This window comes from Globicephala melas, chromosome 3 (assembly GCF_963455315.2).
Source record: "Globicephala melas chromosome 3, mGloMel1.2, whole genome shotgun sequence".
Taxonomy (NCBI): Eukaryota; Metazoa; Chordata; class Mammalia; order Artiodactyla; family Delphinidae; genus Globicephala; species Globicephala melas.
This window is the reverse complement of record NC_083316.1, coordinates 33,415,110-33,431,365: the sequence shown is the minus strand read 5'-3', so window position 1 is coordinate 33,431,365 and position 16,256 is coordinate 33,415,110. Positions and strand designations below refer to the sequence as shown.

Sequence of the window (16,256 nt, the reverse complement as noted above, 5' to 3'; positions counted from 1 at the left end):
GGGAGGGGCTCCGGGCTGCGCGGATCCCACCGCGCCTCGGGGGGCGGCTCCCTGCAGCTTTCCCGCCCTCCAACGAGGTAGGGGAGGGGGTGTTGGAGACTTGGTCCTCTCGCCTCAGGCAGGTGGTGCGGAGAAGCAGTGGTCCGCGGGAACCCTGGGGAAGCCCCAGTGCTCTTCTGTGCACCCTCTTAGGTACTCTGAAGTCGGCATCCAGCGGGGCCAGCTCTGAAACCGGCATCTCTTCTTCCTCACTGCCTCCCGCTCCAAGTGGGCTGTTTCTCGCACCTACTTCACGCGGGTCGCAACATCTGGGTGCTGGGAAGGGAGGTCAGCGGCTTAGGACTCTACTTTGGAACGCCCGAGGTGTGTGTGTGCGCGCGTGCGCGCGTGGCCCGGGGAGGAGAAATAGGGTGTGTGCGCGCGTGACCCCGGGTCAGCAGTAGGGTGCGCGCGACGGTTGTGGTGGGTGGATGGGCGGGTGGGCGCCAGGCATGGGCGGGGAAACAACGAAGAATCCATCTTCTCACCATGAAAGAAGTTAGTTGGCCCAGGCCGTGGGCTGCTCTCGGTAGGGCAGTCCCAGGCAAAAATTAGGAGCCGGGACAGTAACCGCTCCCGGCGCAGGTGGCAGAGCCCCGCGGCTGCGGAGAGGTGGCGCGCGGTCCCCCAGGGGAGGGGTAGTGAGGGGGAAGGGCTGCCTGTCTAACCGCGGAGGGCTTTCTTCTCCTCCGGGAACTTCTCCGCCTGGCGACAATGGTTAGACTGAGCTTCGTGTCTTGGCCCTGTTACGTTCGTGTTTAGATACCTTCACCACGAATCCTTGGAAAGGCTGATGCAGAGTGAGCCTGGGATTTGAAAGTAAAGGAATCAACTCTAACCCTGGTCAACTCTTGGAAAAGCCCAATTGCTCTACCTTTTTACTTTGAATTACACTATAATTTCTTCTGTGATGGGAACAGTCTTTTTGACGACGCGTTATTCACTTCTTTCTATTCTACCTCCTGAAGTAAGAACTGAAAACTAAAAAAAGTGGTTGTAAAACTTTATGGCATAATTATAACTGCTTCACCATTTTTTTTTTTAAACCATGAAGTGAGATTGTGTGAGCCTTCACAATTTCAGTTCCTAAGAAAACCTCTTTCCAGGGGTTGTATACATGCATTTTAACATATTGCATCTCCTCACAGGGTAGGTAAATAACTTGATTCTTCTTACGATGAGCAGGTACTTATGCCTTAAATATTATTTCATGAATGAACAAACCTAAGAATTTATCTGGTTCTCCAGTTATTCTCAAATGACACAGTAACAAATAATAGGAGAAACAAAAGAGGGCATTTCAGATTTCAACTAATTACAGGACATATTAGAATTGTATTTACACATTTTGTGTAAGGCACCATGTGGATATATTGATACATCATTCTGTTGTTTGTATTGTTTCCTCATGAATATCAGGGATTCAGAAAGAAAAACACATTTGTTACCCAGTATAAAATAATTGATGGCTATTTGTCAGTTTCTCGGAGTCTTAATCATCACTATAACCACTCCTGTTGTCTGTGCTTCCCATGAGTAGTAAGCTCTAGGATTGTGTCAGCACTGAAATCAAATCAACACTAGAAAAAGGAAACTGCACCTTCTAACCCCCAGTCTTCTCTGACCACATTGTATCACTATTACCCTGTCAGGTGGTTGTCAGTCACAATATGAAGACGAAATGGGAAGTTCCACTTATAATCAATCACTTTCTGCTAATAAAAATTTTTTTCCAGTTCTCTTTCCACTTGAAGTTCCTAAAATGGAGAACAATTAGGATTAGTACTTGTCAACTTTTCACGATGAAAAGTATATTAAATGTAAAAATTGAGGCACACTGTTGTTAAAATTGAGGCACACAGGTGTTAGCGTGTCGTTGATAAACTGGGCTTGTAATCAATAGAGCTGTGTTTCTTACTAGTCCTTTACATTTTATTTCCACAGTAGCTTAGGAAAATGAAAATAAATAAGAATCCAGAATACAAGACTAAAAAAATGTAGGATTACCTGTAACTTCTTTTGGTGCATGATTCTTAAAACTTAAGTTTAGCCTTCAGAAGTAGAAGTTGAAGATTTGGGAAACAAATAATTATTTTATTTTCTTAACTTGAAAAGCTGAGACAGTGTAGTTCAGTTTCCCTCACACTCTGCCAGGAATCTACATTGCACAAGGAAATGAAGAATCGCCTTGATTATGTGGACAATTCTTTTCACTGTTTGTATATTTTAATGAAAAGATTTTTTTTCTAAGCACTGTTTGCTATTCTCCCTTGCATTGCTGCCTCAGTCCCTATTTCTCTGCACTGGAAGCCCCTAGTTCAGTTCTTTAGAACTGTCATTAAATCCTCTCTGAAGGTTTGCACTAGTCTAAGAATGGCCTGACTGATCAGTTTGATTGCGCTCTGCTAGCTAATTACTTGACTACTCTTTTAAGTAAATACCAAGGGGGGAGCTCGTTTAAAAGCACAGTCTGCTTGCAGGGTACCAACCATGTTCCCTTTGGTTGAATCTTCCTTGGGTCAAAGGAATGGGCAACAAAGGGGCTAATTCCTGGAAGGAAGGCAGCAGGATGAATCAGATCTGGCCTGGATCCCCTACTAAGCCGAAGTTGGCCACATCTTAGAGCGTTTCTAAAGCGCTAACATTCACGTAGCAGAGCCTGTGCAAACTGTGTTTGCTCTCTGTCATTCTGGACAGGCCATTACGGATATTCAAAACAGTGAAAAAAGCATCTGTCTGGTACAAATAACACAGTGCCTTTGGATACATCTGCCTTCTACACCCTCACCCAGTTGGTTCAGTAAATTAGAAGCATGGCATTAACCTGACCTTGGCCATGAAAAGAGGTCCACGGTTGTGGTTGTGGTCCTAAGGACTGCCCTCCCTTTTTAATGGTGCATTTCAAATATGCACCTAATTATTTTCATTTTATAAGCGTAAATTTTGTGCTGAGTCTAGTGCTTGGAGCTGTTACATGTGTCAGTACTGTGATTAACTCCCCAGTGTCTTCATGTGGGGATAAATTACTGCTGTGGAGGCTGGTGGCCACCAAGTGACAGCCTCAGGCTGCCTTCTTCTCAGACAGTTAACACTCCTCAACGGCATGGCTTTCTACCCTTTTATTCTTCCCCTGTTTTTTCTCCAAACAAATATTTCCACTGCATTCCCATTGTGAACTGGACTAATGGACAAAGAAAGGAGATTATTTACCTAGTGTTCCTCATTTTTGAAGATACAGGTGGAGAGATAAAGCCTTATGAGTCCAGGCATCTCTTCTACAGGAAGATGGACATTCTGATTTTATTTTAGTTTCTTCTCACACCCCCGGAATTGCTGTATTTTTTAGCACTTCAGAAAATAACACAGGGACTCCCTGGTTTAATCATCAACACCAGCGTCATCTGTAGCTTGTTGGCTGCTTTCCACAGAGCTTTCCCAGTTGCACTCGCATGTGTTCTTATTAGCAACCCCCGAGGATGTTAGGTAGGTGTGATGGAGACTCATGTTTCACCAAATGCTGTTTGCATTTCTGCTTTGACACATAGCTGGATGGTGTGTCCCAGACTTCTTGTGGTCAGGTGAAGCCCGTGTGACTGTATTCTGGCCAGTGGAAAACGGGAGGATGTGATATGTGCCACTTCCAAGCCTGGTCCCTAAAAGACCCTGATCCTCTGTGCTCTCTGTCTTCCCTTTTCTGCCAACAAGATGCAAGGCCCTGGTGTATGGCAGAACCACTAGATAGAAGTTGACCGGGTCTCTGAATGCCTGCATGGAGTAGGGACCTCATTCCAATCCCAGCGACCTTCAGTGGACAATGAAGTGCAAGAGAAATAATCCAGTGAGATTTGAGGGACCAATTGTTTGGGCAGTTAGCTTATACTGACTAATACAGTATAATTGGAATCATCTGTCTTCAGTAATGAGCTTGTGGGCACAGAAAAGCTATGTGACTTACTCAAAGGCACAAAAATTAGTGAGGCCAGCTGAAATTTACCCAGTGCTTAGTCAGTGAGGCACTGTGCTGAATGATTTATGCATATATCATTTAATGCTCACAAGAAACCCATGAGGAGGGTACTACACTTAGTAGGCCCAGTTTACAGATGAGCAAACTGATATTTGGTTAAGGAATGTGGAGGAGGAATGTGGAGTCTTTCTTAAAAGACTACACAGCATCTGGGGATGGTGGTGTGAAGGGTCCCACAGTGTAAGTGGCCGCTGGTTGAGGCATCCTTACCATCTTGGTTAGGCGTGACCTTGACTGAGTTTGCTGCTGCCAGCCGTCCTGTTGACTCCTCGTGTGACTGATTGTTTTCCAATAAATTATTTTCCTGCTTAAATTGACCATACTCAGTTTCTATTGCTTGCGAATAATAACCCCACACAGCACAGAGAGGTTGAGTAAATTACAGATCACAGTAGTGATAAATGGCAAAGATTTTAATCTAGGTCTGTCTGATCCCCAAACCTCTATCCCTAACCTCTATATTTCTTAGCCCAAACTGGAACTCCAGCCATATGACTCTTTGTGTTCTTTTTCTCCCCCTCAATATCATTGGCCTTGGGATAAAGAAAGTCTGGCTTCAAGGTCATAGTAGGTAAGTTAAGTTGCCTAAGCCTTAGCAAAAAGGAGTTTTTACTAAGTTGGTTCCTTTGCAGTTTAAGTAATATAGTAATCCATACAAACAAAATATCTGGCACATATTAAAAACAATAGTTACTATTATTACGTACAGTTATGTTGCCCAAGTTTATTTCTAATGATTATATGATTAGTTGTTGTGCATAAAATGTTTAGAGGGCATAATAATAAGTTGAGTATATATTACTTTTTTTTTTGTGGTACGCGGGCCTCTCATTGTCGTGGCCTCTCCCATTGCAGAGCACAGGCTCCGGACGCGCAGGCTCAGCGGCCATGGCTCACGGGCCCAGCCGCTCCACGGCATGTGGGATCTTCCCAGACCGGGGCACGAACACGTGTCCCCTGCATCGGCCGGCGGACTCTCAACCACTGCGCCACCAGGGAAGCCCGGCACTAGCAGTTTTTGCAGGACAGGGTCCCAGTGGTACCCTGGATAAGCTGATGCCGGGTCAAGGGACCCCATAGCTATAGATAGTATCTGGTAGGACAAGCTGAGTCCTTATGCCTGTCGAAGAACAGCTTCTTTCCTCACAAAGATGCTTGTTCTTTTTCTTTCCATTTTTTACTGGAAATGTTCCCCTCCTGGTCCTCCTCCCCTCTGCAAGGTCCCCACATTGGCTCCCTGCTTCCAGGCGGGTTTGCATTCATTTCTCCCAAATAAATGTGCTTCAATTCTTCTTATAAACATCTCAAAATTTAAAAATTGGAAACTTATCTTGGAAGAAAACCAGATGAATTCTGTGTCTGGGTAATATTCACTAATATCACCTCAATAGCTAGACTGTGATTACAGCCAATATTAGGTATATACCCTTGAGAAATTATCTAATTAAGTTAATCAATATAAGTAGGCAATAAAAATCATCTCTTTGGGGGCTTCCCTGGTGGCCCAGTGGTTGAGAGTCCGCCTGCCGATGTAGGGGACGTGGGTTCGTGCCCCGGTTCGGGAAGATCCCACATGCCGCGGAGCGGCTGGGCCCGTGAGCCATGGCCGCTGAGCCTGCACGTCCGGAGCCTGTGCTCCGCAATGGGAGAGGCCATGACAGTGAGAGGCCTGCGTACCGCAAAAAAAAAAAAAAAAAAAAAAATTATCTCTTTGAAAGTAATTCTTTCCTTTTCATCAAGGGAAGGGAAGGAGATTGCCTAAATTATCTGAATTAGTACCTTAATTCTCTTTTTGTGATTATGTACACAACTAGTCTTTTGATATTTGGGGCTAGGCCCAGGCAAAAATAAGTTCTTTCAAAGTAATATAGGGGGCTTCCCTGGTGGCGCAGTGGTTGAGAGTCCGCCGGCCGATGCAGGGGACGCGGGTTCGTGTTACTGCTAGTGCTAGCACAATGCGTGGCACATCCAGAGTAGAGTGAGTGTTCAGAACTTACCCTCTTGACCTTTGTCATCCATATACATTTCACTCTGCATCTGGTCTCACAGCAGTCTCTTCGCTTCCAGTACCTATATGCATATAGATACGCATCCAACCTAAAGAGACATACACAGAAGTTGCTGCCCTCATCCCACCAATGAACACATCCCTGCATGCATCCTCAGACACAGATCTCTCCAGTTGACCCAGAACATGGAAAAACATGTTTTCATTCTTCCCTGAGCAAGGTACTTTACCTGGTGTACTCCTTGTGCTTGAATTGACCAGCCACAGACATTTCTTCCTTTCAATCTGCCATTCATTCATCCATTCAACAAGTACTTGTGTAAAAGGCTGGGTTAACCTCTGACTGCATCCTTTGAACAAAATAAACAGTTCCTGCCCTCGCACAGCTTGCTGTGTAATGGGGGAAAGCTTACTGTCCAGAAAGGAAAACAGACATTCAAATAAGCACACACACTTCGATATTTACAACTTGGGATCAATGCTATGAAAGAAAAGAAAGGACAGCCTTCATTTAGATTTGAGAGCAGGAATGGCCATTCTGAAGAGGTTGTATCTTCTAACCAGGGTATTGTTTGTTTCCCTCCAAAATGGCTCTCTAGGTAACAACAGGTTATCTTCCATTCCAAGTACAGGAAGCTTTAAGCATATTTTGGCTCAGAGCTTCACATCCACTCTGATGCCTCAGAGAAGACAGGTGCGCGTCCTTCAGGCCAATATCTAGAACAGAGAAGGTTTCTGAGAATTCAGACAACAGATCTTAAAGAAATTAGGAGCTGAATAACCCGAGTGAGGTGCATTGAAGTAAAGGAAATCATCAAAGTTTGAAAAGAGGAAGCTATGACCAGAGAGAATCTGCTACTTGGCTGTGAACTCCTGAAACAGAGGTTCAAAGCTCTTAACTGGGGAGGGCGAGGTGGGAGGAGAAATGAAGCAGGATTGCTTTCTGAGGATAATACCAACTTCACTGTCTGTTGAAGTTCAAGCCAAAATTAGTCTCAGGCCTGGCCTGCTCCTTGCATTTCAGGTTAGTAAGTATTGGTCACAAAGGAAACTAAAAGTATAATTAAAACTTTGCTGTAGTTTAAGAAGGCCTAAAGGTATGAAAGTCACATTCAATGAATAAGGCTGTTCGTTTTATAGGAAAACAAAAAGCTACAGTGCTTGATCTAACAAGAAATGAGATTTGATTGTATAAACAGCAATTTTAAAAATAAATTTATTTATTTATGGCTGCATTGGGTCTTCGTTGCTGCGTGCGGGCTTTCTCTAGTTATGGTGAGTGGGGGCTACTCTTCGTTGTGGTGCGTGGGCTTCTCATTGCAGTGACTTGTCTTGTGGAGCACGGGCTCTAGGTGCATGGGCTTCAGTAGTTGTGGCTCGTGGGCTCAGTAGTTGTGGCTCGTGCGCTGTAGAGCACAGGCTCGGTAGCTCCGCAGCATGCGGGATCTTCCTGGACCAGGGTTCGAACCCATGTCCTCTGCATTGGCAGGCAAATTCTTAACCACTGCACCACCAGGCAAGCCCAGCAGCAATTTTTTTAATATGACTTTCTGATGTCAAGTTGTTTTGTGTATCTTCCTATGAAATAATAGATTATATATTAAAAGAGCTATAAAATTTGCCTAAGACATTTCTGCAGTAAGATTCATTCATTTAATGTAACAGAAGAAAAGCAAGTACATTTTTGAAAATTGAAGTATAGTTGACATACAATTTTATGTTAGTTTCAGGTATACAACAGTGATTTGACATTTGCATACATTATGAAATGATGACAGACATATTAACCATCTGTCTCCATACAGAGTTATTACAATATTATTGACCATATTCCTTATGCTGTATATTACATCCTGTGGCTTATTTGTTTTCTAACTGGAGGTTTGTATTTCATAATCCTCTTCACCTATTTCTCCCCACCACTCCCGTCCCCTCTGGCAACCATCCATTTGTTCTCTCTCTCTCTGAGTCTGTGTTTGTTTTGTTTGTTTGTTTGTTTTGCTTTTTAGATTCCACATATAAACGAGATCATACTTCGCTTTTCTCTTTCTTTCTTTCTGATTTATTTCATTTAGCGTAATACCCTCTAGATCCATTTTGATTGTCACAAATGGCAATATTTCATTTTTGTTTTTGCTGAGTAATATTCCATTTTGTGTGTGTGTGTGTATATATGCATATATATATCGCACATCTTTTATCTGTTCATCTATCGTTGGACACTTAAGTTGAAAAAGCAAGTACATTTTGAAGATATTGAATGTGAGCACTGAGAATTGAATACGAATTCTTTTTCTCTCAATTGCGAATTAGTGTAAAAGTGTCAGTTGCTAAGAAGTAAAAATTTTGTGAAATTTTAGTAGCTGAAAGAACAGCATACACTTCTCAAAACTGTCCTGTTGTGTTAATGATTTGTCTTCATCTCTGATCCTATTACACTAATGCTGCAGGGATTTTAAAAGATCCGCTGACAGTCTAAATTGTCTGAAGTGTAATTCACTCTAAACTATATAAATTGAATTTAAGCTTTCATAGCAGTCACTTCTTACTGAGTGTTCTACCTATGGATTAAACTTTTTCTTATAGCCAAACAAACTGTCAAAAGAAAAAGTATTATTTAGTTTTGTTTTCCTTTTCCTGGCTGGCATCCCATTTAAAATTTTGTTTTCCAAATTGAACATTAAAAAAAAATGCCACAAAGGAATAGAAATAAAATATATCTTCCTCTTGAGGAAGAGGCCATCCTCTAGGTGAGGTTTTGCCTGGACTCACATAATTTTGGAGATCCTGTTTACAGACTCCTTTAGGTTCTTATATGTTGCACAGTCACTTGGACTTGAAGGTGTGGTGCTAGAAGTGCCCATTTTATGAAGTGTTCGTAAGTCCGTGATTATCAAAGCAAGTCCAAAGGTCTCTCTTTTTGGCCCAGATGACAGACCAGTCAGCTTTAAACCCCAAATCAAATATTTTAACCCTCGCCAAGGACTGGCCTTAGGAAAGACTAAAAAATACAGTTAAAAAAATTCAGTACATTCTATTTATTAAAGATTTTCTCTTGCTATTTTTTTTAACATCTTTATTGGAGTATAATTGCTTTACAACGTTGTGTTAGTTTCTGCTGTATAACAAAGTGAATCAGCTATATGTATACATATATCCCTATATCCCCTCCCTCTTGCGTCTCCCTGCCACCCTCCCTATCCCACTCCTCTAGGTGGTCACAAAGCACCGAGCTGCTCTCCTGTGCCATGCAGCTGCTTCCCACTAGCTATCTATTTTACATTTAGTAGTGTATATATGTCAATGCTACTCTCTCACTTCGTCCCAGCTTACCCTTCCCCCTTACCGTGTCCACAAGTCCATTCTCTACGTCTGCGTCTTTATTCCTGTCCTGTCCCTAGGTTCATCAGAACCCTTTTTTTTTTTTAGATTCCATAAATATGTGTTAGCATATGGTATTTGTTTTTCTCTTCCTCACTTCACTCTGTATGACAGACTCTATGTCCACTCATCTACAAATAGTTCAATTTCGTTTCTTTTTATGGCTGAATAATATTCCTTGTATATATGTGCCACATCTTCTTTATCCATTCATCTGTCAATGGACGCTTAGGTTGCTTCCATGTCCTGACTATTGTAAATAGTGCTGCAATGAACATTGTGGTACATGTCTCTTTTTGAATTATGGTTTTCTCAGGGTATATGCCCATAGTGGGATTGCTAGGTCATATGGTAGTTCTATTTTTAGTTTTTTAAGGAACCTCCAAACCATTCTCCATAGTGGCTGTATCAATTTACATTCCCACCAACAGTGCAGGAGGGTTCCCTTTTCTCCACACCCTTCCAGCATTTATCGTTTGTAGATTTTTTGATGATGGCCATTCTGACCAGTGTGAGGTGATACCTCATTGTAGTTCTGATTTGCATTTCTCTAATGATTAGTGATGTTGAGCATCCTTTCATGTGTTTGTTGGCAATCTGTATATCTTCTTTGGAGAAATGTCTAGGTCTTCTGCCCATTTTTGGATTGGGTTGTTTGTATTTTTGATATTGAGCTGCATGAGCTGCTTGTATATTTTGGAGATTAATCCTTTGTCAGTTGCTTCATTTGCAAATATTTTCTCCCATTCTGAGGGTTGTCTTTTTGTCTTGTTTATGGTTACCTTTGCTGTGCAAAAGCTTTTAAGTTTCATTAGGTCCCATTTGTTCATATTTGTTTCTATTTCCCTTTCTCTAGGAGGTGGGTCAAATAGGATGTTGCTGTGGTATATGTCATAGAGTGTTCTGCCTGTTTTCCACTAAGAGTTTTACAGTGTCTGGTCTTACATTTAGGTCTTTAATCCATTTTGAGTTTATTTTTGTGTATGGTGTTAGAGAGTGCTCTAATTTCATTCTTTTACATGTAGCTGTCCAGTTTTCCCAGCACCACTTATTGAAGAGGCTGTCTTTTCTCCATTGTATATTCTTGCCTCCTTTCTCAAAGGTAAGGTGACCATATGTACAAGGGTTTATCTCTGGGCTTTCTATCCTGTTCCATTGATCTCTGTTTCTGTGCCATTATCATACTGTCTTGATTACTGTAGCTTTGTAGTATAGTCTGAAGTCCAGGAGCCTGATTCCTCCAGATCCATTTTTCTTTCTCAAGATTGCTTGGGCTATTCGGGGTCTTTTGTGTTTCCATACAAATTGTGAATTTTTTTGTTCTAGATCTGTAAAAAATGCCATTGGTAGTTTGATAAGGATTGCATTGAATTCGTAGCTTGCTTTGGTTAGTATAGTCATTTTCACGATGTTGATTCTTCCAATCCAAGAACATGGTATATCTCTCCATCTGTTTGTATCATCTTTAATTTCTTTCATCATTGTCTTATAGTTTTCTGCATACAGGTGTTTTGTCTCCTTAGGTAGGTTTATTCCTAGGTATTTTATTCTTTTTGTTGCAGTGGTAAGTGGGCGTGTTTCCTTAATTTCTCTTTCAGATTTTTCGTCGTTAGTATATAGGAATGCAAAAGATTTCTGTGCATTAATTTTGTACCAGCTACTTTACCAAATTCATTGATTAGCTCTAGTAGTTTTCTGGTAGCATCTTTAGGATTCTCTATGTATAGTATCATGTCATCTGCAAACAGTGATAGTTTTACTTCTTCTTTTCTGACTTGGATTCCTTTTATTTCTTTTTCTTCTCTGATTACTGTGGCTAAAACTTCCAAAACTATCTTGAATAATAGTGGTGGGAGTGGGCAACCTTGTCTTTTTCCTGATCTTAGAGGAAATGGTTTCAGTTTTTCCCCACTGAAAATGATGTTGGCTGTGGGTTTGTCATATATGGCCTTTATGATGTTGAGGTAAATTCCGTCTGTGTCTAATTTCTTTTCATCATAAGTGGGTGTTGAATTTTATCAAAAGCTTTTTCTGCATCTATTGAAATGATGTTTTTTCTCCTTCAGTTTGTTAATATGGTTTGTCACATTGATTGATTTGCATATATTGAAGAATCCTTGCATTCCTGGGATAAACCCCACTTGATCATGGTGTATGATCCTTTTAATGTGCTGTTGGATTTTGTTTGCTAGTATTTTGTTGAGTATTTTTACATCTGTGTTCGTCAGTGATATGGGCCTGTAGTTTTCTTTTTGTTGACATCTTTGGTTTTGGTATCAGGATGATAGTGGCCTCGTAGAATGAGTTTGGGAGTGTTCCTTCCTCTGCAATTTTTTTGGAAGAGTTTCAGAAGGATAGGCGTTAGCTCTTCTCTAAATGGTTGATAGAAATCATCTGTGAATCCATCTGATCCTGGGATTTTGTTTGCTAGAAGATTTTTAATCAGAGTTTCAATTTAAGTGCTTGTGATTGGTCTGTTTATATTTTCTATTTCTTCCTGATTCAGTCTCAGAAAGTCGTGTTTTTCTAAGAATTTGTCCATTTCTTCCAGGTTGTCCATTTTATTGGCATATAGCTGCTTATAGTAATCTCTCATGATCCTTTGTATTACTGTAGTGTCAGTTGTCACTTCTCCTTTTTCATTTCCAATTCTGTCGATTTGAGTCTTCTCCCTTTTCTTCTTGATGAGTCTGGCTAATGGTTTATCAATTTTGTTTATCTTCTCAAAGAACCAGATTTTACTTTTACTGATCTTTGCTATTGTTTCCTTCATTTCTTTTTCATTTATTTCTGATGTGATCTTTATGATTTCTTTCCTTCTGCTAACTTTGAGGGTTTTTTGTTCTTCTTTCTCTAATTGCTTTAGGTGTAAGGTTAGATTGTTTATTTGAGATGTTTCTTGTTTCTTGAGGTAGGATTGTATTGCTGTAAACTTCCCTCTTAGAACTGCTTTTGCTGCATCCCATGGGTTTTGGTTGCCACGTTTTCATTGTCATTTGTTTCTAGGTATTTTTTGATTTCCTCTTTGATTTCTTTAGTGATCTCTTGGCTATTTAGTAGTGTATTGTTTAGCCTCCATGTGTTTGTATTTTTTACAGACTTTTTCCTGTAATTGATATCTAGTCTCATAGCATTGTGGTCAGAAAAGATACTTGATACGATTTCAATCTTCTTAAATTTACCAAGGCTTGATTTGTGACCCAAGATATAATCTGCCCAAGATATGATCTGCGCTGAAGAATGTTCCATGAGCACTTGAGAAGAAAGTGTATTCTGTTGGTTTTGAATAGGATGTCCTGTAAATATCAGTTAAATCCATCTTGTCTAATGTGTCATTTAAAGCTTGTGTTTCCTGGGCTTCCCTGGTGGCGCAGTGGTTGAGAGTCCACCTGCCGATGCAGGGTACATGGGTTCGTGCCCCAGTCCGGGAAGATCCCACATGCCGCGGAGTGGCTGGGCCCATGAGCCATGGCTGCTGAGCCTGCGCGTCCGGAGCCTGTGATCCCCAATGGGAGAGGCCACAGCAGTGAGAGGCCCGCGTACCGCAGGAAAAAAAAAAAAAAGCTTGTATTTCCTTATTTATTTTCATTTTGGATGATCTGTCCATTGGTGACAGTGGGGTGCTAAAGTCCCCTACTATGATTATGTTACTGTCGATTTCCCCCTTTATGGCTGTTAGCATTTGCCTTATGTACTGAAGTGCTCCTATGTTGGGTGCATAAATGTTTACCCTTGATATAAATTGTTATATCTTCCTCTTGGATTGATCCCTTTATCATTATGTAGTGTCCTTCTTTGTTTCTTATTATAGTCTTTATTTTAAAGACTATTTTGTCTGATATGAGAATTGCTACTCCAGCTTTCTTTTGATTTCCATTTGCATGGAAAATCTTTTTCCATGCCCTCACTTTCAGTCTGTATGTGTTCCTAGGTCTGAAGTGGGTCTCTTTTAGATTGCATTTGTATGTGTCTTGTTTTTGTATCCCTTCAGCCAGTCTATGTCTTTTGGTTGGAGCGTTTAATCCATTTACATTTAAAGTAATTATTGATATGTATGTTCCTATTACCATTTTCTTAATTGTTTTGGGTTTGTTATTGTAGGTCTTTTCCTTCTCTTGTGTTTCCTGCCTAGAGAAGTTCCTTTAGCATTTGTTTTAAAGCTGGTTTGGTGGTGCTGAATTCTCTTAACTTCTGATTGTCTGTAAAGGTTTTAGTTTCTCCATCGTATCAGAATGAGATCCTTGCTGGGTAGAGTAATCTTGGTTGTAGGTTTTTCCCTTTCATCACTCTAAATATGTCCTTCCATTCCCTTTTGGCTTGCAGAGTTTCTGCTGAAAGATCAGCTGTTAATCTTATGGGGATTCCCTTGTATGTTATTTGTTGCTTTTCCCTTGCTGCCTTTAATATTTTTTCTTTGTATTTAAATTTTGATAGTTTGTTAATATGTATCTTGGTGTGTTTCTTCTTGGATTTATCCTGTATGGGACTCTCTTCGCTTCCTCAACTTGATTGACTATTTCCTTTCCCATGTTAGGGAAGTTTTCAACTATAATCTCTTCAAATATTTTCTCAGACCCTTTCTTTTTCTCTTCTTCTTCTGGGACACCTATAATGTGAATGTTGGTGTGTTTAATGTTGTCCCAGAGGTCTCTGAGACCGTCCTCAAGTCTTTTCATTCTTTTTTCTTTATTCTGCTCTGTGGTAGTTAGTTCCACTATTTAATCTTGCAGGTCATTTATCCGTTCTTCTGCCTCAGGTATTCTGCTATTCATTCCTTCTAGAGTATTTTTAATTTCATTTATTGTGTTCATCATTGTTTGCTCTTTAGTTCTTCTAGATCTTTGTTAAACGTGTCTTGTATTTTTTCCATTCTATTTCCAAGATTTTGGATCATCTCTACTATCATTACTCTGAATTCTTTTTCAGGTAGACTGCCTATTTTTTTCTTCATCTGTTTGGTCTGGTAGGTTTTTACCTTGCTCCTCCATCTGCTGCATATTTCTGTGTCTTCTCATTTTGTTTAACTTACTGTGTTTGGGGTCTCCTTTTCTGAGGGTGCAGGTTTGTAGCTCCCATTATTTTTCATGTCTGCCCCCAGTGTGTGAGGTTGGTTCAGTGAGTAGTGCAGGCTTTCTGGTGGAGGGGCCTGGTGCCTGTGTTCTTGGGAGTGGGACTGGAAGTTGTTTTTCTACTGGGAAGGACCGTGTCCGGCGGTGTGTTTTAGTGTGTCTGTGAACTTAGTATGATTTTAGGCAGCTTCTCTACTAATGGGTGGGGTTGTGTTCCTGTCTTGCTAGTTGTTTGGCATGGTGTGTCCAGCACTGGAGCTTGCTGGCCATTGGGTGGAGCTGGGTCTTAGTATTGAGACGGAGATCTCTGGGAGAGCTCTCGCTGATTGATATTACATGGTGCCAGGAGGTATCTGCTGGTCCAGTGTTCTGAACTCGGCTCTCCCACCTCAGAGGCTCGGGCCTGACACCAAGCCGGAGCACCAAGACCCTGTCAGCCACACACCCAGGTACGTGGGGATTTTCTTGCCTTTTGGGAAGTCTGAGGTCTTCTGCCAGCGTTCAGTAGGTGTTCTGTAGGAGGTTTTCCAGATGTAGATGTATTTTTGATGTATTTGTGGGGAAGAAGGTGATCTCTACGTGTTACGCCTCCGGCATCTTGAAGGTCCCCCTGCAGTATGATACTCCATTACAGACGCCAACCTCTGCAAGAGCTAGAGATGCAGAGGCGTTTTTTTCAAAGGGTTTGTAGCTTGCCTTGTTTTCCTTTTTCTTTGTGCTTCGTCTAGTTTCACTTCTTCACAGGGTGGTTCATGCAGAGGCCTCATACCTGGCACTTCAGATCAGAGTGCCTCGTGAGAAATGGCTGTGCTGACACCTCAGCTCGCGGGCCGGGCTGTGTGCCTCCCTTGCTGTTTTTAAAGGGTTAGTTTTCTCTCTTTGGATATTGACAAAATGTGCTTTTGCAGTTGACATTTTTTCCTGTATTTTTCTGAGATGAGATTTGTGCAGGAGGGTTGGAGGATTGGTTCTACTGTTTTACACATCTGCCCAAGCATTCACTTTTACAGAAAGATGCCTGAGATCTCTGCTGCTTTATAAAAGCTCTATTTATTAGGAAGTGTTCAGTTCTGTCCAGGTGATCCCTACATTGCTCTGTAGTGATTAGCGGGACACTCTTTTTGTTTTTAGGAGTTTGAGGAAATCATTTGTCTTGCAAAACCAGTATCAATCCTATGATCCCTGAACTAATGTGTTAATTGTAGTGGCATTTTAAGCTTGGGCAAATGCTAATGTCTTTTTCCCCCACTTCCATCCATAATAACGATAAAAGCTTTCCTATAATTCAAATTAAGGCTCTCTCTTGGGAGCTTCCTTCTTATACAACTTCTCTCTGCTCTGCAAAACTGCCTCCCGCCCTTCTTAGGATAGCTGTCCCTGAGCCCTGAATCCACAAACCCAGGAATCCAGCAGGCCACTGGTCTAAAAGGATTGAGAGAGCAATGCCAAGCAGAGCTTCCCTTCTTCTCTTTCCCCCTTTCTTTCCATTTCTCAGTAAATCAACAACCTCAATAGCTAACATTTAGTAAGCACTAACCATGGTGCCAGGCAATGTGCAAAGTGCTTTTAGTGAATTATTTTCCCTATGGTACCAATAAGGACCCCGAGGGAAGTTATGTAATTTTCCCAAGGTCCCAGAGCTCTTAAGTGCTGTGGCGGAGAGTGTGTGCTGCTGACCACTGAATTACAGCATCTCTTCCTCCCCAGTGCTGACCAGGGGCCCACTCCTTAA

At 41.5% G+C, this 16,256-nt stretch overlaps 1 long non-coding RNA gene across 1 annotated transcript in view; it reads left to right on the top strand.

The window, feature by feature from the left end:
* The first annotated feature begins 331 nt into the window (after positions 1-331).
* The window catches only part of LOC138842603 (uncharacterized), a 496,232-nt gene continuing 480,307 nt past the window's right edge, over positions 332-16,256 (top strand). Inside the window, exon 1 of the long non-coding RNA XR_011377305.1 lies at positions 332-363. This is a non-coding gene — a long non-coding RNA (uncharacterized lncRNA). The remainder of the gene's footprint in view (positions 364-16,256) is intronic.